The 22,598-nt window shown below is 43.8% G+C and overlaps 1 protein-coding gene across 2 annotated transcripts in view; it reads right to left on the reverse strand.

Moving 5' to 3' along the window:
• Window positions 1–22,598, reverse strand: part of LOC308385568 (E3 SUMO-protein ligase ZBED1-like) — a 61,396-nt gene that overhangs the window by 24,696 nt on the left and 14,102 nt on the right. For both annotated transcript variants that reach the window (XM_080864560.1, XM_080864559.1), the window contains exon 4: window positions 21,372–21,478. The gene's annotated coding sequence lies outside the window, so the exon portion shown is untranslated. The remainder of the gene's footprint in view (window positions 1–21,371; window positions 21,479–22,598) is intronic.

The raw sequence follows: 22,598 nt of genomic DNA on the forward strand, positions 1-22,598 counted from the left end.
AGAGGTTTTTTTGGCATTACTCGAACCTTTCCATTTTCTTCCTTAGATGTAATGCATAATGGGATACAAAGCTTGAATAAATAATTTTCATAGAGAACTCTGAGTAACTTTGAGAGCATTACACAAAACACAAAAGCAATGATTTCAGTCTTAAGCAGCTCAGTCTTTATTCTAGGAATTATTTCTCACATATGATAGTATTACAATATTTTAAAATGTCAATTTGCTTATAAAATTATTGTGTAATCTGTCAAACATGTGTCTCATGATTTGTATCAAGTCATTTTGAGGTGAAAGAACATTCCTGTCACAAGGTAAAAGCTGAAACCAGTTATTGGTGAAGTGGCTTTTATATACGAACGCCTTGGTGTTCTCCTGGGTACTCAGGAGGTGGTGAGGGGAGGTCTGTGCAGACCTGAAGTCATTTGAGTAAATACAAATTACAGCTGCTGTTTTAGTCCGATGTGAAAAGGACCCCTCCTGTTCTAGTGTTGAAAGTTTCTTCCCTTTACTACTTTTATTACAAGAAAATCTTAATTTAGATGGTTATGGGGGGTTTGTGCTGTACAGGGATGTGTCAGGTATTTCAGCATCAGTGTTTTGGTGGAATGATTGAAGGACTGTGAGAAGTTCTGACACCTGAAGATATATCACAACTGTAGTGGGGAGGAAACACTCAGCATTTAATGTTTCCTGATTACGAATACTGTTTTCTACAGTGGGTGTTATGCTACAGCCATCAGCTGTTCATTCATCAGTGCATGTGAACAAAGTTAAACATGATGATAACCAGACTGTATACTCACTGGTCACTTTAGTAGGTCCACAATTTTGGCTGCTTATCAATCTAAATATCTAATTAACCAATGATATTGAAGAAACTCAATGCGTTAAGGCATATAGACATCATCAAGACGACCTGCAGTTCACATTGAGCATCACACTGAGGAAGAAAGGCGATTTAAGTCACTCAAGAGGCTTTACAGCTTTATACGCTTATTAACATCTTATCACACTATAAAGTAAATGCCAATTCAACCGATAAACAACTGCAACCATGAGCAGGTGAGGATGATCCTAAAGCCACCGCTGATGACAAACAGGAGTTATTTGATGTGCTTTCATTAATCAGGTTGTTTGAAAGTTAAACCAGAGCATAAGATGTCAAAAACACACAGAGATTAAGTTAAAGGTTGTGAAACTACATCCAGCTGGCATCCCAAGAACTGACTGTCTGCTTAGAGAAACGTCCACCATCCAGTAGTTATGGATTCTTGATCGTCTGCAGCTCTGCCTGAGGATAACATGCTTTCTTTGTCACGGTTCGCGACGCGAGCCAGGTGTAAGATATTAAAGGACCCAGGATGCAGCACAACTGAGGTGAGGAAGCTTTATTGACAGTGAGATAATAAACAAAGGCGAGGGTGGGAAAAAACAGAACAGGGGTCCGTTCTTCGTACCTCGCTTACTATATCCAAGATCAAATCATTGCGCTAACTTTGAGCTCGCTATTCCGGTTCTCCGAACACACCTGTTGTTGACAATTAGTACAGCTGGATGAAGTAACGTGAGATCACTGGGTGGCTTAAAAGGGGCTACGCATCGATAGTAGAAACATTGATCGGCAACCCTTTGATTGGTCGGCGAAAATGTCGAAGGAGCGCGCTCAGTATTTTTCAGCAGCAGAGCAAGAACTCTTGATTGAGGGATTTCAGGAGTTTCAGAGTTTAATTAAAACGCAAGGGAACACTGCAAAGGCTGCAAAAGCAAGGAGAGAGGGCTGGCAGAAAGTTGCTGACAAATTAAACTCGTAAGTAATTTAATAATAATAATAATAATAATAATAATGGATTGGATTTATATACCGCTTTTCAAGGCACCCAAAGCGCTTTACAATGCCACTATTCATTCACTCTCACATTCACACACTGGTGGAGGCAGCTACAGTTGTAGCCACAGCTGCCCTGGGGCAGACTGACAGAAGCGAGGCTGCCATATCGCGCCATCGGCCCCTCTGGCCAACACCAGTAGGCGGTAGGGTAAATTTATTATATTATATTACATTATATCCTCTTTCACATTAGAGCCACAACAGGACCCACTAGAACATGGGAACAAGTAAAAGTGAAATATTAGAATATTCTACAGAATGGTAATATTTATCACTTATATTGCTTTTCGTCTCTTGGAAAGAGACCCTGAAATAATCTGTTTGTTTGTTTATAACAGCAACCAAGAAAAGGGCAGAGCAAAAAAAGACAGGTGGTGGTCCTGCACCCCCTCGTCAACAAGTTGGTTAAGTAAATAATACCCTCACGGGAAAATGGATATCTATCTATGAGCACACTGTCGCGCTGAGCTAAAGGATCCTGTCTATCCCGCAATATACGCTGAATTCTGAGGACTCTCCTTATCAATCTTGCACCTTCCACAATGGGTGGCTCGCGTAAACGGACAGGATATGGCTGCGACAGGCTTCCCAAATCCACCTTCGCTTTTATAGCCGTGGTCTCTCATCTTGATTACACGAAGTAATTTACTATTACTACTCTAAAATAAGAATTACATCTGAAATAATCACATACATGAAATAGAATGATTAATAGTACATTTCCCTTTTTTAGGAAATGACCTGTATGTATCTGTATGAAATCAATAAAAGAATCAAGTGCTGCATTATCTTTAGTTAGATTGATAATATTTATTTATGGAAAAACAGTGGTAAAATATCGCTGTTGCTTTCGTATAAATGAAGCGGACATACCTGCGTGGCCGCGATCTAATCCTGTTTACATAAAGTAAGCCTGCTCCCGAGCAGGTTTACGCTTACGGATCTGTTGCTATGACAGCAAGTCCCGGATGAGCTTCGGAGAACCGAACGATCCAAGATCACGCGAAATCGTCAACAATCAAATCCAGCTAACTTACTTAGCGAGGTACGAAGAACGGACCCCAGGGAGTAACCTAAACTGGGAAAAGCTAAACAAAAAAACAGACCTGAAACAGACGGAGGCACGGCTGGGAGTAATTGGACATAACGGGACAAGGGGAGTGAAACTAGAAACACTGACGAGAGACACAGACCTACAAAATAAAACAGGAACTCACACATGCAAAGACACAGACTAAGAAATCCGGACTTGACACAGGAATACACAGGCAGAAAAGCCTAAATACTAAACTGGGGAAGAACAGAACCAAAACCCAAAGAAAGAGAAAACCAGAACCAAAATACATCACAATAATAGAAAACACAAAACGCTGGGTCAAAAGACCCAGGGCCATGACATTCTTACAGAAAGTGAGCAATGACAGAGAACTCACGTTTTTATGCACTGGTGGGATTGAGAGCCCTCTCCTATTTACTAAACTGGCACTTTAACCAAACCAGCCATAAACATTGTCACAGCTGGTTGTGGCTAAGCAGTAGTATAAAGAGGAAGGATTAAGCCTAGCTTAAGCTGCAACTGGGAAAACAGTCAAGGTTACACCTGAAGGACTCAACATTTGAATGTTTCAGATGATCAAAAAGGAAAGAAATATGACAAAGGTTACCTGGGTCAGTGGAAAATAGTCTGTAAATGGTTTCATTTGTTAAGGGTAAAAAGGTATGAAAAACAACCTGACCATGTATGGAAGCCGGCTGAAAGACCTCACACAGCAGCACATCATGATACGATCAAAAGAAACAGCAGAGAAACAAAGTCACTGACATCAGTATGAAAAGGTTACAGAGTCATTTCTAAGGCTTTGGGACTCAAGCGAACTACGAGCCATTATCCACACTACAGGAAAAATGGAAGAGTACTCAAGCCTCCCAGGAGCAAGTGGCTGACTAGAAATACTGCAAGAGTGCATCGATGACTAATCCAGGAGGTCACTGAAGAACCCAGATCATCATCTAAAGACCTGCAGGCCTTACTTAGCTTAGATAAGGTCAGAGGTCATGATTCAGCAATAAGAGATTCAATGGGGGGAGAGATTCAACAACAGAAAGGCTCATCTCACATCTAACAACAAACATCTGGATGATGTTTGTTGGTAAATGAGACGGAAGCTGTAGTTTTTCGAGAGATTTGAGTCCCGTTACACGTGGCATTAAAAGAAGATCACAGGAACAGCCTGACACAGTGGTGGTGGTGTGACGTCTTCCCAAGAACACCTCATACCAAAAAAAAGATTCCAGGAAGGATTCTTGTATATGTGGAACCCTCTAACCAAGTAACTGAGCTGAGTCGACACAAGAGGAAAAGAAGCACAACTGCATGATACACAGAAGTGCTGGCTCACTAATCAGCTGCTAGAGACCACTGAACCATCCGAGTTTTACTTCTTTACAGATGAGCATCCAGACCAGGACAGAGAGGAAATCTGACATAACTGAGTCAATGAAACCACAAAAAGATCAAACTGTTTAAGGTGGTAATACACCAAAGTACAACCCAGACCCAGATCAGCTTGACTTTTTATCTTTTTCTTGGATATAAAGTCACATCAGTGGTCGTTTCACATCCTGTTGATGGCTTTAGTTCATATTGAAGGTTTTCAAAATCAATGGGTGTGAAATGTTTTGATTTGTCACACTGGTCACAGCTGTAGTTTCCCCTCCATGTATGTACGTTCATGTTTGTTACGACTTCCTGACAGCGAGACACTTTTCTCCCAGTTTCTGCATTTGTATGGTTTCTCTCCTGTGTGGACTCTTCCATGCACTTTAAGATGATCCGCAGTGGTGAATGAGAGATGGTTTTTGACCCCATGTGACAGAGTTAATTTTGGTTTAATTCACTTGGTTTAGGGAAGCCTCTCCCACATTCTTTGCAGTAGTTCGTTTTGTCTCCAGTGTGTCTGAGTTGATGTTGTTTAGGTTCTCTTGATGATTGAAAGTTTTTTCACAAAAGTCACAGAGAAACTCTTTCCCACTACCACAGTGACGACAGGGTTGAGAACTGGATCCGTCTGTGTCGCTCTGCTTCTAAACAAAGACACAAAGACAGTGGAAGTCAGGGAATTCTTTCAACATTTTTATTTTTAATGGCGCCTGAAATAAGGAGTATCTGTGCCAGTGTCCAATTATATCTTACTGTTTACATTATAACACTCAGCTTACTGGGCAACATTGAGTCTTCATTTGTAGGTAATCTACTTAATGGGAAGACTGGTGATTAAACCCCTGGATGCTCTACTCTGCATCCCACAAGATACTGACTCCAACCTGCTCTCCGATGCATCCATTGGAGTGTGAATGTTAGATAGAGAGAAAGGGGAGGAGCTTTTAAAACTTTTAAGCTTTGAAATTAAACTTCATTCATATAAAATTGTAAAACTGTTAAAAGAAAAATACATACCTCACAGTAACTGCACTTTTAGAGTTTCTTTCTGCTGTGAATCTTTTGGTGTGATTTGAGGTAATGTGGAGATTTAAAAGTCTTCTCACACAGGTCACATTTATAAGGTCTCTCGTCAGTGTGGGTAAACGTGTGCTGCTGTAAGTTTTTGTATGTCACAAAAGCTTTACCACACTGATCACAGCAGTAAACATCATTTTTGGTGTGAATGCGTAGGTGAATGTCTCGGCTGACTAGCCAGCGGAAAGTTTTTCCACAAATGTGACAGCTGTACGCTTTAACTCCACTGTGGACGAGTTGGTGTGTTTTTAAGCTTGCAGGGTGGGTAAAAGACTTTCCACACAAGTCACAGCTGTACGCTTTAACTCCACTGTGGACGAGTTGGTGCGTTTTTAAACTTCCAGACTGGTTAAAAGACTTTCCACACAACTCACAGCTGTACGCTTTAACTCCACTGTGGACGAGTTGGTGAGTTTTTAAGTTTCCAGGACGGTTAAAAGACTTTCCACACAACTCACAGCTGTACGCTTTAACTCCACTGTGGACGAGTTGGTGTCTTTTTAAGTTTCCAGCCTGGGTAAAAGACTTTCCACACAACTCACAGCTGTGCGTTTTAACTCCACTGTGCATGAGTTGGTGTTTTTTTAAATTTCCAGACTGGGTAAAAGACTTTCCACACAAGTCACAGCTGTACGCTTTAACTCCACTGTGTATGAGTTGGTGAGTTTTTAAGTTTCCAGGACGGTTAAAAGACTTTCCACACAAATCACAGTTGTATGGTTTAACTTCACTGCGCATGATTTGGTGTCTTTTAAAGCTTCCAGCATGGGTAAAAGACTTTCCACACAAGTCACAGCTGTATGCTTTAACTCCACTGTGGATGAGTTGGTGTCTTTTAAAGCTTCCAGCATGGGTAAAAGACTTTCCACACAAGTCACAGCTGTATGCTTTAACTCCACTGTGGATGAGTTGGTGTTTTTTTAAATTTCCAGACTGGGTAAAATCCTTCCCACACTCATCACAACTGTATGTTTTCTCTTCCTTTCTTCTGTGAGGTTTGTCGGCCTCCTGAGAGCACTGACTTCTTGCTCCATGTTGGTCCTGCAGTGACAGAGATACAAACAGAGGCAGTGAGTGAAATGCAGTCGTGGAACAAACTCAACCTTCAAATTTCCTCTATTAACAGTAGTTTTAAACCAAAGGCTGAAGTAGTTCCTTTTCAGTCAATACACTCGGTACAACACACGTGGTATGGGATATCATGCCCTCACGTGTCCTGGCTGAGGAAACCTTTATTCACGCCTTTAAGGCAGATTATCTGTGATGACGTGTGCACAGCCCCAATGTGCCGCCACTGCTTCGGCAGTCAGCCCCTGATTCACTGTGTAGCTAAGAAGCTGCAGGTGGACTAGCCCTCTCCTCTGCCAGCTCAGAAGCTGTCGCAGTTCACAGGCTTTTTCCTCCAACTGGACCCCGCAATATCTAAAAACTGCCTTCCTATGTTCCCAAACTTTGTCTGAGAGCTAAGTGCATCATGTGGCAAACCTCTGTCTACCTGCATCACTGTACCCAGCTATGAACAGTACATGACGTTGGACAGCACCGACAAAACTGGCTTAGCTAACCCACTCCTTATGGAGCTGTCTCTGGTCGCTTACCTGGCCCCATCCAATCCAATCCAATTTTATTTATAAAGCACTTTAAAATACCCAGCACAGGAACAAAGTGCTGTACAGAAAATAAGTTAAAACAATAGAATAACAGAAAGCAGCGAAATAAATAAATAAAACATAAAATTAAAACAGCCCTATATTAAAACAAAAACAAGATAAAACAGCATCGAATCACCTAAAAACAACTAAAATAAAAATAAAAACCAACATCTCACGTGGTGTCAAAGGCCAGGGTAAAGAGGTGGGTTTTCAAGAGTGACTTAAAAACAGATAAAGAAGTGGCCTGTCTAATCTCTAAAGGAAGCTCGTTCCACAGTTTTGGAGCTGCTACAGCAAAAGCACGATCTCCTCTAAGTTTACGCCCAGTCCTGGGTATCTTCAGGAGCAGCTGATCAGCTGACTTGAGAGAGCGGGTGGGTGTATAAGGCTGTAGCAGCTCAGAGAGATAAGATGGAGCTAGGCCATGGAGAGCTTTAAAAGTAAATAAAAGAATTTTAAAATGAATCCTAAAAGAAATGGGCAGCCAGTGACGTGAAGCTACAACAGGGGAAATGTGCTCAAACTTTCGAGTGCCAGTTAAAAGACGAGCTGCGGCATTTTGCACCCTCTGTAGATGACTAATATATGATGCGCTCACCCCAATATAAAGTGCATTACAGTAATCCAGCCGAGTGCTAACAAAGGCGTGGATCACTGTCTCAAAGTGCTGCCGTGAAAGAATTGGCTTTATTTTTGCCAGCTGCCTGAGGTGAAAGAAGCTAGATTTTACCACTGCCTTAATTTGACTGTCAAGCTTCAGTTCACAGTCCACTTTGACCCCCAGGTTTGTGACAGTTGGCTTAACATACTGTGCCAGGGAATTTACATACACATTGGGGGTCTCAGTGGGGCTGCCAAAAACCATCACCTCTGTCTTTTTATCATTGAATTTTAAAAAGTTAACAGACATCCAAGCCTTAATGTCATCGAGACACTGAAGTAATGGCTGTGTGAGGTATCTGCCTTTTTTCTTTAGAGGGACATAGATCTGACAGTCATCAGCATAAAAGTGGAAAGGAATGCCGTGCTTTCTCAGTACAGAACCAAGAGGAAGCAGATATAAAGAGAAGAGGAGGGGGCCTAGAACTGAGCCCTGTGGGACACCACACAAGAGGGGAGCGGAGGACGACACATAGTCACCGAGGCTGACACAAAAAAGTTCGCCCCGCCAAGTAGGACCTGAACCACTCCAGTGCTGTGCCCCTAATGCCCACCCAGTGCTCCAAACGAGAGAATAAAAGGGCATAATCCACGGTATCAAACACAGCTGTCAAATCTAAAAGCACAAGAACAACACAGTCCCCAGCATCAGTCACTAAAAATATGTCATTAAAAACTTTTAAAAGGGCTGATTCAGTGCTATGAAAGGCTTTAAAACCAGATTGGAAAACCTCTAACACATTTTGCTTTTCCAGGAAGGCCATTATTTGGCTGTAAACTACCTTTTCAAGAATTTTGGAAAGAAAAGGTAGTTTGGAGATAGGCCTGTAATTTGCAAGAACCGTAGGATCCAGAGCAGGTTTTTTAATCAGGGGTTTGACTACTGCATGTTTAAAATCTTTAGGGACGACACCTGACGACAGTCAGACTATGGTTTACCAGCTCAAGAACGAAAGAACCAACTGTAGGTAACAACTCTTTTAAAAGTTGAGGAGGGACGGCATCATTTGGAGACCCTACAGACTTAAAACGACCAACAGTCTCCTTTAAAAAGGAAAGAGTCACATGCTCAAACCTGTCAAAGACAGCAGAGCAGGAAACAGAGACTGAGAGGTAACGAGCACAAGGAGAGATTTGATGAAAAGTGTTCAGCAGTGGAGGAGTTAAAACACGACAGTGCTGAACAGCAGCGTGAGGTTTAACTGAGGCACAGGCAAGAGGAACTTCAAACATCACAGGACTGTGGTCATAAAACACAGCATCACAAATCTATGTTAAAAACAGAAAAGCCATGATATAAAACAAGATCAAGTGTGTGTCCACGTTCACGTGTGGGACCTGTCACACATTGCACCAGATTAAACGAATCAATAAGGTTTAAAAAGCCCTTCGCCATGGGCATATCAGGACAACAGTCGTGAATATTAAAATCCCCAACAATATGAACACGATCATATTTTGGCAGGAATTCAGCCAAGAAGTCAGCAAAGTCACTCACAAAGTCCTTATTGTATTTTGGAGGCCGATAAACCACCGCACACAACACTGTGTGAGAGCAGCCCAACTCAAACAGACAGTTCAAAGCTGGTGAACGACGGGGTTGATAGCTTCTTACATTTAAAATGACTTTTAAAGATCGTAGCTATTTCTCCTCCTCGGCCCAACATACGTGGGGAATTAGAATAACAGCAATCGCCAGGTAGAAGATCTGAGAAGAGGCTGCACTCCCCAGCGCTCATCCATGTCTTGCACACACAGAGAAAATCCAGTCCTCGGGATGTGAAGAAATCCTTCAGGATAAACGTTTTGTTCGCTAGGGACCTAGCATTTACCAGGCCAATTCTGGCGGTAAGCGGCGGATCCCCGTCACTAGCCGTCCTAGAAGCCCGACACAGAGGCCACAGGTTCCGCAGATTCACACCACGCCGGCGGGACTGGAACATCCCATCCAGGCAGATGACAGTTACCAGCCAGGTACAGACAGGTTCCAACGATCGCCGAGAGAAACAGAAGTTTGGCACCGCTCCTTGTTTTCTGGATAAGGGCTTAAGAGAATACCTTAAAGAAGCTTTCAGCTTCACCAGGAAGCCAGCCCTTCGACCCCGGCGTCAGCACTTTTGCCGGAGTGGTGGATCTGGAACACGGCACAGGTGAGCCGGGATCTCCGATATTAGCGGGGGCAAAGTTTTATGTCCAGCTTGGTTCCACTTTGCCCAGCCTTTGGCAGAAGGTCGGAGATCCAGTACGGTTAGGCGATCATACACCAAGAGAGAGTTGGCATTTATTACAATAGTCAATAAAATCAAAACAAACAACCAACACTGGCAGTGATAGACAGCAAGCCACATGCACCGGCGCCATCTTTTTTTAAGGTTAAAAAGGTTAAGTCGGTGCGGCGCCACCGACTTAACCATGGAGTCGGCATCACATCATTCATGCTTTTCGGCATCATACCATTCATGCTTTTCTTCAAAGATGGCCTGGAGATCGAAAAATGGAATTACATCTGCTGTTCACCTGACTGCTGCTTCCAAAATGGCCTACAAAGCAGACTGGAGGAGCACTACCTTGCATCATGCCTGAACAGAAACATTGTCCAATTTCTTAAATATTCACATTACGGCCCACAGAACTGCTCCCAAACCTGGGGGGTGAATCAAACATGATTAGTCACCAAATACAGTTTTTAACCTTTTCTTTTTTGGCTTTTGCAGTGTTTGATTTTTGTCCCAGGATTGGCCCAGTTTTTTGTGATTGAAACAAAAAGGCTTGGACAGCGAGCACAGCTCTGACTGGCTGAAAGAAGACGTTTGTTTTCCTTCTGACTGAATACTGTTTTAGCAACAATCCATACAGGTTGGCATCACCAGACCCCTTTGAGTTTGGGTTTGTGGTTGCATTAAATAAGATTCCATCTACAAAAAAGACTTACGGTTTAATTTGAAAATGAATAAAAACGAGTACAAAAAAAAAAAAAAACCTCGTCTGGATTATTTTCTGTTCAGCAGCTCTGATGAAAGATTTTTAATTTTGTGATTATGCTTAAGTTGTAGCTTCATTTAAAGGAAGAAGAGGTTGTGAATTGGAGCCAACACAGGGAGAGAGAAATTGAAGCCATATGTGTAAAAGGAATGTGGTGACATCCGGTTTTAAACAGACAGACTGGCGCTGCCCCTCTCTTTCTCCTTTTAAGGAGTTCAATACATGACACTCCTACTGCTGTGGAGACTTGCTTTAAGTATAAATAAAGGTCGTTCAGGATGCCCTGGGCGCTTTTTCTGTGTCTCATCTGTTGTGCACATCAGTGCAAAGCAGATCGGATCGTTGACTGCCCATGCGCATGTAAAAAATAGATATCTGAGTTGTGAGTTTCTTTATCTTCTAAATAATTTTCTCTTCACAAGCTCATTGCTGAGTAACATTTCAGACACTGAGATTCATCCTATAGCTGTCAGCGATCATGCTCCTGTATCTTTAACACTAATACAGAAGAATAATACTACACCAAGTAAAAACTGGAGATTTAATATATCACTGCTCAAAGACGAAGAGTTTATCAAATACTTTTAAAAAAAAATGGACTCTATATTTAGGCTTTAATGACATTCCTGGAACATCAGCATCTGTCTTCTGGGAAGCAGGGAAAGCCATGATGAGAGGTAAAATAATTTCTTTCTCATCACATACAGTGGGGCAAAAAAGTATTTAGTCAGCCACCGATTGTGCAAGTTCCCCCACCTAAAATGATGACAGAGGTCAGTAATTTGCACCAGAGGTACACTTCAACTGTGAGAGACAGAATGTGAAAAAAAAATCCATGAATCCACATGGTAGGATTTGTAAAGAATTTATTTGTAAATCAGGGTGGAAAATAAGTATTTGGTCAATAACAAAAATACAACTCAATACTTTGTAACATAACCTTTGTTGGCAATAACAGAGGTCAAACGTTTACTATAGGTCTTTACCAGGTTTGCACACACAGTAGCTGGTATTTTGGCCCATTCCTCCATGCAGATCTTTTCGAGAGCAGTGATGTTTTGGGGCTGTCGCCGAGCAACACGGACTTTCAACTCCTGCCACAGATTTTCTATGGGGTTGAGGTCTGGAGACTGGCTAGGCCACTCCAGGACTTTCAAATGCTTCTTACGGAGCCACTCCTTTGTTGCCCGGGCGGTGTGTTTTGGATCATTGTCATGTTGGAAGACCCAGCCTCGTTTCATCTTCAAAGTTCTCACTGATGGAAGGAGGTTTTGGTTCAAAATCTCACGATACATGGCCCCATTCATTCTGTCCTTAACACGGATCAGTCGTCCTGTCCCCTTGGCAGAAAAACAGCCCCATAGCATGATGTTTCCACCCCCATGCTTCACAGTAGGTATGGTGTTCTTGGGATGCAACTCAGTATTCTTCTTCCTCCAAACACGACGAGTTGAGTTTATACCAAAAAGTTCTACTTTGGTTTCATCTGACCACATGACATTCTCCCAATCCTCTGCTGTATCATCCATGTGCTCTCTGGCAAACTTCAGACGGGCCTGGACATGCACTGGCTTCAGCAGCGGAACACGTCTGGCACTGCGGGATTTGATTCCCTGCCGTTGTAGTGTGTTACTGATAGTGACCTTTGTTACTTTGGTCCCAGCTCTCTGCAGGTCATTCACCAGGTCCCCCCGTGTGGTTCTGGGATCTTTGCTCACCGTTCTCATGATCATTTTGACCCCACGGGATGAGATCTTGCGTGGAGCCCCAGATCGAGGGAGATTATCAGTGGTCTTGTATCTCTTCCATTTTCTGATGATTGCTCCCACAGTTGATTTTTTCACACCAAGCTGCTTGCCTATTGTAGATTCACTCTTCCCAGTCTGGTGCAGGTCTACAATACTTTTCCTGGTGTCCTTCGAAAGCTCTTTGGTCTTGGTCATGGCGGAGTTTGGAGTCTGACTGTTTGAGGCTGTGGACAGGTGTCTTTTATACAGATGATGAGTTCAAACAGGTGCCATTCATACAGGTAACGAGTGGGGGACAGAAAAGCTTCTTACAGAAGACGTTACAGGTCTGTGAGAGCCAGAGATTTTCCATGTTTGAGGTGACCAAATACTTATTTTCCACCCTAATTTACAAATAAATTCTTTACAAATCCTATCATGTGGATTCATGGATTTTTTTTTCACATTCTGTCTCTCACAGTTGAAGTGTACCTCTGGTGCAAATTACTGACCTCTGTCATCATTTTAAGTGGGGGGAACTTGCACAATCGGTGGCTGACTAAATACTTTTTTGCCCCACTGTAAGAAGAAAGAAGAAAACAAAAATATTCAGGAACTAGAAAAAAAAACATCAAAAAACATCAAATTCTTAGAAAAAGCCTATGTGTCACACCAAGATCAAGAAATATTAAACAAAATACGCAAAACAAAACTAGAATTAAAAGAAATTATTAATAAAAAGACGAAAATCTTAGTACAAATACTTTGCCTGCAAAATTATGAACACGATAACAAATCCGGACAATTTCTTGCTAACCAGTTAAAAATCAATAAAGAAAAAACAACTATATGTGCTGTTAAAGATTTATCTGAGAATACAATATATGATCTTAAAAAAATAAACATATTTTTTAGGGATTTCTATTAAACTTTATATACACCACAAATAAACCCATCTAAAAATGAAATCGATCAATTTCTCGACAACATAACTCTTACAAAATTATTAGACACCCAAGCAATGGCACTGGATTCGTCACTGATGCCAGGTGAACTCCAGGAAGCTCTGATAAGTATGCCCAATAATAAGGCTCCAGGTCCAGACGGCTTTCCAATAGATTTTTACAAAGAATTCTGGGCGATTCTGGCACCAGTTTTTCACAGGATGTTGCAGGAAATCAAAGAAAATGGTAGACTACCACCAAATATGAACTCTGCAAATATCAGTCTCTTACTAAAACCAGGCAAAGACCCTGTATTTCCCTCAAGCTATAAAACTGGTTAAAAATATTATATAATTCCCCAACAGCTTGTGTCAGAACAAATGACCAAACAAACATCCTCCAGCTTCTGTCTCCTGAGGGGCACCAGACAGGGATGCCCACTCTCCCCTTCACTGTTTGCAATTTTTATTGAGCCACTAGCAGCAGGAATTAGAAAGGCTACAACAATTAAGGGCATAAAATGTAAGAATGTAGAACATAAAATCAGCCTTTATGCAGATGATGTGTTACTTTTTCTCCAAAACTCACAAACCAATCTCTCTGGGGTAATTGCATTGATAAACTCTTTCTCAAGTGTCTCCGTCATCGCCCACGTCCTACACACCACTCTCAGCCATGTGGACAAGAAACAGGGTAACTATGTGCGAATGCTGTTTGTTGATTACAGTTCAGCGTTTAACACAATAGTGCCCTGCAGACTGTTCACAAAGCTGAGGGATCTGGGACTTAACAGCCGTCTGTGTGCATGGGTGTTGGACTTCCTCACTGGCAGAACTCAGGTGGTGAGGGTGGGCAGGTGCTTCTCCAACAGCATCACCATCAACACAGGAGCACCTCAGGGATGTGTCCTCTCGCCACTGCTCTACTCCCTCTACACTTCAGACTGTGTGGCCACCCATGGCTCCAACACCATTGTGAAGTTTGCTGACGACACAGTGGTGTTGGGTGCCATCTCCAACAACGATGAGACGGCCTACATGGATGAAGTGAAGAATCTTGCATCGTGGTGCCAGGACAACCACCTCCAGCTGAACGTCAGCAAGACGAAGGAGCTGGTGGTGGACTTCAGAAGGGGTCAGCACAGAGACTACAAGCCCATTATCATCAATGGAGCTCCAGTGGAGAGGGTGCAGTCCTTCAAGTATCTTGGTGTCCACATCTCCTCAGACCTGACATGGGCTGCCCACATTCAGGTCCAGACCAAAAAGGCTAGGCAGCGCCTGTATCACCTACGACAACTGAGGAAGTTCAGGGTCTCTCCAAAGATCCTCAGGATTTTCTATACAGGCGCTGTGGAGAGCATCCTCACACAGAACATGACATCGTGGTTTGGGAACAGCTGTGTGAAGGACCAAAAAGCTCTCCAGAGAGTGATCCATACAGCAGAACGCTGCTGCAGGATTGCTCTCCCCCCGCTTCAGGACACCTACACCAGGAGATGCCGGACTAGAGCAGCGCAGATACTGAAGGACCCGTCCCATCCTGGCAACAAACTGTTCCAACTTCTGCAATCTGGTAGAAGGTTCCGCATCTTCCGGGCAAGGACAGAGAGACTGATGAGGAGCTTCTATCCCCAAGCCATCCGTGCCCTAAACACACACACCCGCCCTCTCACATCATCTATAATTGACTGAGACAGGACTCTTCCAGACACTCTAAACCAAGGCACAATGTAAATTTCAATTCCTTTAATTTTAAATATGTTTATATTGTCTATCCTGTAAAATAGTCAGATGTCTATTCATATTAATGTACAGAATTCACCTGCTTGCTGCTACTGCTGCACATTCACCCAATGTATATACTACATATATATATATAATGTTTTTCCTCTACACCCCCCCCCCAATTTTTTTGCACATGTCGAGGAGCGTGTCAGGCTACATTTCACTGTGTGTTATACTTGTATAACTATGCATGTGACAAATAAAGAACCTTGAACCGATTATTCAATTAACTGGTCAAAATCAACAGTCCTTCCGATTAATTGCTCCTTCCATAATTCTTCTCCTTCCCCACTGCAATCTGGAAATATAAAATATTTAGGTATTAATGTCTCTCCTAAACTTTCAGAATTAACTAAATTAAACCACATCCCACTTTTAACCCTTTAAGACCTACCATAGAACCAAGTCCGCCAGAGCTTATATTATAGTTTTACATGCTGTAGTGCCATTTTTGGGAGTATTTCAAGTTGCTATACATCAATACAACCATTATAGCCCAAATTTTAATAATATGTATGCATTAAGTGCATAGTAATTACATAAATTGCAAAAAAGTACAATAAACTACAAAAAAAATTGAAAATCGTTTTTTTAACATATATTTCTAGTTAGAGAAATTTAAGAGGCATATCCCTCAAAACTGTAAATGCAAAAAAGTTGCACAAACTAGTTTCTCACCACAGGAAATTAATTTTGAGTGTCTTCTTAGTTTTATTTTTGAAATACACCAATTTTCATATACTGTAGGAAAAACGAAAATAAATATTATAATGCAAATTTGCAAAGAAAACAGCATATGCATCAAAATAAACTATTTCCAGCAGTGCAATATGAGTCCTAAGCATCCCAGAAATGACACAGAAAGTCATAAAGTCAAATATAACTTTTAAAAACACCAGTATAGGCTCATGAGGCCCTGATGGCAAAAAACTACATTTCCGCAAAATGACGTCACCTCCGGTTTCGGGCAGGTCATGGCGGACATGGGATAGTTCACGCTGATGGACGTAGGAAGTGTTATGAACAGCTCATCGGATCGGCAAAGCGTGTTTCTGAAATATTTTGTTTTTGGTGCTGCAAGCGCTTTTTATGCAGTTTTTGCAAAGCTTTATGTGGAAGGAAACTGTGACCTAGGACAAGCTGATGGCATAAGATGTAAGTACAATTCCTCCGGTTTCATATGCAAAAAAAATTATTGCGCTAGCTTACTTGGTTGCAGAGCTACCGGGATTTATAAATAGTTACGCAAAATGGAGCGTGTTCACTCCGACCGGCTTTAAAGGGTTAAAGACAGTAGAAGTTGATCTGGCTAGATGGAAATCTTTACCCATATCACTCATGGGAAGGGTCGCCGCTATAACAATGATGGTCTTGCCAAAAATAAACTATTTATTTTCAATGATCCCAAATAAGCCATCACAAGATTGGTTCAGATCTCTAGACTCGTATATTTCTAAATTCCTTTGGAAAGATAAACCCCCACGTATCAGCTTAAAAACACTGCAAAAGACCAAGGATAAAGGAGGATTAGATCTGCCTAACTTTAATCACTATTTTTTAGCCAACAGGCTTCAGTTCACCTCTAGATGGTTTAAACACACCCTCTTAGATGAACCTTGGATAGATGTAGAACAGGCCCTATGTAATAACCTAGAAATTTCAGACCTACCATTTATCAGCTCAAACATCAAACAACATGAATGCTTTAAAAGCGTCAGCATCAGCTCTTCTCTGACAGCATGGTGGGAGTTTCTAAAAATGACAGAGTCTTCATTAATCCCATGCAAACGTACACCTATCTGGAACAATCCGGACATATTACAAAACTTTACTTACAAACACTTTCTAAAGTAGATGAATCAATATCCCTTCCTGCTGCAAAATGGGAAGCAGATTTATCGATCAGCTTAGACCCAAACCTTTGGTCTCAGATATGCTTAAAAACCTTTCAATGGATCAGAAATCCCAGTTTCCAATTAACACAACACAAAATATTACACAGAGTGTGCTATACTGGTCATAGGATGTTCAAGATGGGCTATACGCCTTCCAACAACTGCTCACACTGCACAGCAAATACACCGGACAATTACATCCACGCTCTTTGGTTCTGTCCACCAGTTCAGAAGTTTTGGCGTGAGATATGTGAAGACTTATCAAAGTGTCTGAAATGTAACATTCCAGCCTCCCCTTTAGTATGCTTGCTGGGCAACTTGGATGAGGTCACTGCAGAAATAAACACAGCCCACGTTGTTTTTACGGCCCTATGCATAGCCAAGAAAATGGTCCTCATTAACTGGAAAAATAAAAATAATCTTAATTCTAACCAATATAAAAACCATCTAATAGATCACATTAGTCTTGAAACAGCCTCACATTTGATCAATCCCTTTGGGCTCCTTTGATCGGCTTCATCACCTAGTGGGGGTGGGGGGGGTCATGGTTTGGTCCTGCCTTCGCTATTGTGGTGGATACGGGGGTAGGGATGGCCCTGGGGCGTCTGGGGAGTCCCTAGGGACGTTTTCCCTTGAGGGCCTAACCCGGGGGATGTGGCCATGACCTGGTTAGGGGCTCTGGGGGCTCTTAGATGGTGTTTCCCTTGTGGCTGCGTACAGCAGAGATGGGGGAGGGTCTGTGCTGGCGGACGTTGGTTACTGGTCTGGTAGCCTGGGTCCGGGACGGGCGTGGAGGCTTGGGGGTGCTCCGTCCCCCGGTCTGGGGTGCTTGCTGGGCCTTGGGGGCTTGGGTCCTGGCTGTTGTGTCGCCAGAGCTGTGGGCGGGTGGGTGCAGGGGGGCTCAGCCCCAGTGCAGGGGACCTCTGGTGCATCGGCCCAACTAGGGGGCTCTCTAACTGGTGGGGAGGCTGTTATATCTTTGCAGGTGGTCTCCTCTCTACAGGAGCTCACTCTGCACGTGGGGGGAGCGATATAAGAGAGGTGGAGAATGAATTCAACCTGGGTGTCTATTGTCTTGTGTAGTTTGGGAGATGACTGGATGATGGGGTGGGTGCAGTTTTCTCTGGGATGGAGTCGGGTGGGCTGCCCCGGACTCTGTGGGGCTGGGCGGTGCTGCTGCTGCGGGCCCCGGTCCGGATGGGCCTGGGCCCCCTTGCCCTGGTGGGTTCCAGAGTGTGGGGGTGCCTACTGGGGTCAGCGGGGGAGCTGGCCCCAGGGAGGGGCCGCTTGCCCCTCCCTTTCTTCCCTCCCCATCCTAAGCTGCCTCCCTATTCCCGCTCTACCACACCCACACACACAGGGCTTGGAGTGCAGGTATGTCACCAAGGTGCAGGGGAGGCACTCCCCCTCTGTCCCCTTCTGGCCGCCTGTGCCTCAATTTTATTCTGCAACCTAGACATCCACATTACTCACACTCTCACATAACACATACATATAGGGCCTTGGGGGTGGGCACGTTTTATAGCATCCAAAGGATGGTCTGTGTATTCCAACCCACCTCTGGTGCTGTTGCCCTACCCTCAATTTTAAATGCATATAGACACTAAGGGTTTTCGGGAAGAGCCGTGCTGCTCTCTGAGAGGAAGCAAGTACCATGCTCTCCTGTGTTTTAAATGCACTTTAGAACAGCACACAGCAACACTACATATGAGTGGGCTTAGGGAGGTGTTGGGTCTTCACTCACCCCGGTTCTGTTAGACGTCAGGGCTGGGGCGCTGGGAGGAGGTGCTGGCCGTCAGATTGGGGTCTGGGATGCGGGGCCTCCCTACTACTGCAGATAAGGAGGTGGTACGCTTGCCTCCACCCCAGAGAGAAGGGTTACATCTCCTGGGTTTAGGTGCGGCTTGCCCCTCTGGGGGCGGGGGTACCTGGACCTGGGATATAGAGTATGTTTGGGGAGTGCGACTGTCTGTGCAGTGTCTATTTGTGTCTGTCTACACGTTGGATGAGTGCCGAGTATTTGGTTGTGCACATGGGGTGGGAATGCACGTTTGTATCCGCGTGCGCCTGTTCGTCTGTGTCTATATGTCAGGTTGGGTCTTAGACTCAACCTCTCTGGGTACATCTCAGGCCCTCCTAAGTACGGAGGCCTATCTCCCCTCACCACACTCCCTGCCGGTGGCTGATGCCCTCAGACGTTGGTGTGTTGGTGGTCCTTGTCGTCTGGGGCTGGGCGCTCATGTATGTACCGGCTCACTGCTGTTGGCCGATTGGCGGGGCCTGGCGCCTGTGGCCCGGCTGGGCCCCTTCCGGGGGATGGGATGCCCTCAGGCCTCTGCCCTCTGGGCCTGAAGCTCGGTCCTCTCTGCCGCAGCTGGCTGCCGACAGAGCCCGCGGGCACGCCACTGCAACCCCCTCTGGCCTCTGCTCCGTAGCTGCTGGGTGACCTCTCGTTTGGGGCTCTACTCAGCTCTTCCCAGGAGGGTGGCACGGTTCCCCCCCTTTTGGTGGGCCTCCTTGGGTCCTTGTACTCTGGGGCCTCTGGATATCTGGGGCCTGGACCTCCTCCATACCTGCTTCATACCCTGGGGGACGGCGCTATGGCTCCCCACACTTCCTAGCAGATCGTTACATGGAGAAACCTTTGGAATACAAGCATGCTGATCCACACAGCTATGCACACAGGTGTACACACCGGTGTTCACAGACACGGACTACACCTTTCTTTCCTGCTGCCTCAAAGCACATTGTGCGCTGTCTATCTTGCGTGCTGCACAATTTTTTTTTCTCCATACAGGTGATCCAGGTGTTTTGTTTGTTTTTCTTTTCTTTTTCTTTCTTTTCTTTCTGAGCAACACCCAGGAGGAAACACAGAAAGCGGTGTGATAGGATACAGAAGCAGGGTAAGCATAGAGGAGCTAATGCGAGGCTAGCTGCTAACCAATACAAGCCAGACGTACGGACACAGTTGCCGGCCAATGTCTGCTCCCTTGACAACAATATCAGACTGTGGAGCGCTTCTCAACACAGTGTGAGGAACGATGCTGTGGCAGGGCTTCCAACACATTACGTACTACAAGCCCCCTCCCCCAATGACAAGGGACACCAATTGTGAGTAAATGCCTCGAGCGGCTGGTCTTGAAGCACATCATGAACAGTCTCCAAATAGACCTGGATCCCCTTCAGTTTGCATACAGGACCAACCGATCTACAGAAGATGACCTCTCTCTGCCACACTCCATGTTATGCTGTCACACCTGGAGAGGAAGAACACCCCTCTGCCAGAGTCCTTTTCATCGACTTCAGCTCAGCTTTTAACACGATCATTCTGCAGCAGTTGGAAAAGCTGATGCTATCAGGCGTGGACCTTGCAACCTGCAAGTGGGTTTTCAGCTTCTTGAAAAGCTGCAACAGACAGTCAAGGTGGGCAGCCACACATCAAAGACCATCTTGTTGAGCACAGACTTTCCTCTGGGGGGTGTCCTGAGCCCGTTGCTGTTCAGTCTGCTCACACATTACTGTAAGCCAGACTCTGTGCTAATCATATTGTTGAAATTTGCAGACAACAACTGTGGTTGGTCTCATCACTGACAACGACCACTTATAGAATAGATGTGGAGCAGCTTGAAGTGTGGTGTAGATCCCGTAATCTCACCAACAATGTGGACAAAACAAAAGAGATGGTGATCGATTTCAGGAAGTCTGGCAGAGATCACCACACAGACTTCACCATAGAGGGTGCTGCTGTGGAGAGGGTCAGCAGTGTTAAGTTCCTGGGTGTGCACCTTGCTGATGAACCGTCCTTCTTCATTAATACAACAGCAGTTATCAAAAAAAGCACAAAAGCGTCTGCACTCCCTCGGGAGACTCAGAAAAGCAGGACTGCACCCAATAACCATACATTCAGCTATTAGCACAGCTATACTCTGATGCCTCCTATCCACACACACACAGCATACAATATACTCCCCAGATACACACACTACTTAATTTAATTAGCCCCTTCTGTGAAAGGGCTGAAGCTACCTGTATGAGTGTGACTATTTGGACTGGAGTTTGTTTATGAATTAAGATTTTATGTTATTTACCCCTTTTTATTGTTGTGATTTATTACTGCCTTTTTACTGTTTGTCAAACCATTTTTCTTTTTAGTTGTATTGATTATTGCACTGTAGATGCTGGTGAGAAACACTTTCATTTCAGCCTGGGTAATACCATACGAAATGACAAACTTCTTCTTGAATCCTTTTCAATCTTGACAAACAAGCATCCGCTGATGAAGTGCACAGTTTCAATAAAAGTGATAGGTTCTTCACCTTTTGTGTTGATGACATTTTTGTCCACTGTAGTGGCTGAGCTGAGTCCGAATGGTTGAAAATGTTCGTCTGGTGCTCCGTCAGACTCTTCTCCTCCTGCTGATCGGCTGGGACACAAAACAGATCTTTGTAACATCACAGTGAAACAAGAACAGAGGACGGAGTCTTGACTGATCAGGCCCCATCATAGCTTAGAGAACTCATAGCATCACACTATCCCATTAGAGCACTTTGCTCTCACACTGCAGGCTTACTTGCGGTTCCTACAGTATTTAGAAGCACAACAGGAAGCTGAGCTTTTGTCCTCATTTGTATGTCAATTCAATTCAATTTTATTTATATAGCGCCAAATCACAACAAAAGTCGCCTCAAGGCGCTTCATAGATACAGAGAAAAACCCAACAATCATATGACCCCCTATGAGCAGCACTTTGGCGACAGTGGGAAGGAAAAACTCCCTTTTAACAGGAAGAAACTTCTGGCAGAACCAGGCTCAGGGAGGGGCGGGGCCATCTGCTGCGACCGGTTGGGGTGAGAGAAGGAAGACAGGATAAAGACATGCTGTGGAAGAGAGACAGAGGTTAATAACAGATATGATTCAATGCAGAGAGGTCTGTTAATAAATAGTGAGTGAGAAAGGTGACTGGAAAGGAAAAACTCAATGCATCATGGGAATCCCCCGGCAGCCTACATCTATTGCAGCATAACTAAGGGAGGATTCAGGGTCACCTGGTCCAGCCCTAACTATATGCTTTAGCAAAAAGAAAAGTTTTAAGCCTAATCTTGAAAGTAGAGATAGTGTCTGTCTCCTGAATCCAAACTGGAAGCTGGTTCCACAGAAGAGGGGCCTGAAAACTGAAGGCTCTCCCTCCCATTCTACTTTTAAATACTCTAGGAACAACAAGTAGGCCTGCAGAGCGAGAGCGACGTGCTCTAATAGGGTGATATGGTACTACAAGGTCATGAACCCTTTAAGACCTACCATAGAACCAAGTCCGCCAGAGCTTATATTATATTTTTACATGCTGTGGAGCCATTTTTGGGAGCATTTCAAGTTGCTATACATCAATACAACCATTATAGCCCAGATTTTAATAATATGTATTCATTAAGTGCATAGTAATTACATAAATTGCAAAAAAGTGCAATAAACTACAAAAAAATTGAAAATCGTTTTTGCTTTTTTAACATATATTTGTAGTTAGAGAAATTTAAGAGGCTTATCCC

Source organism: Rhamphochromis sp. 'chilingali' (assembly GCF_963969265.1).
Source record: "Rhamphochromis sp. 'chilingali' genome assembly, chromosome: 18".
NCBI classification, from domain to species: domain Eukaryota; kingdom Metazoa; phylum Chordata; class Actinopteri; order Cichliformes; family Cichlidae; genus Rhamphochromis; species Rhamphochromis sp. 'chilingali'.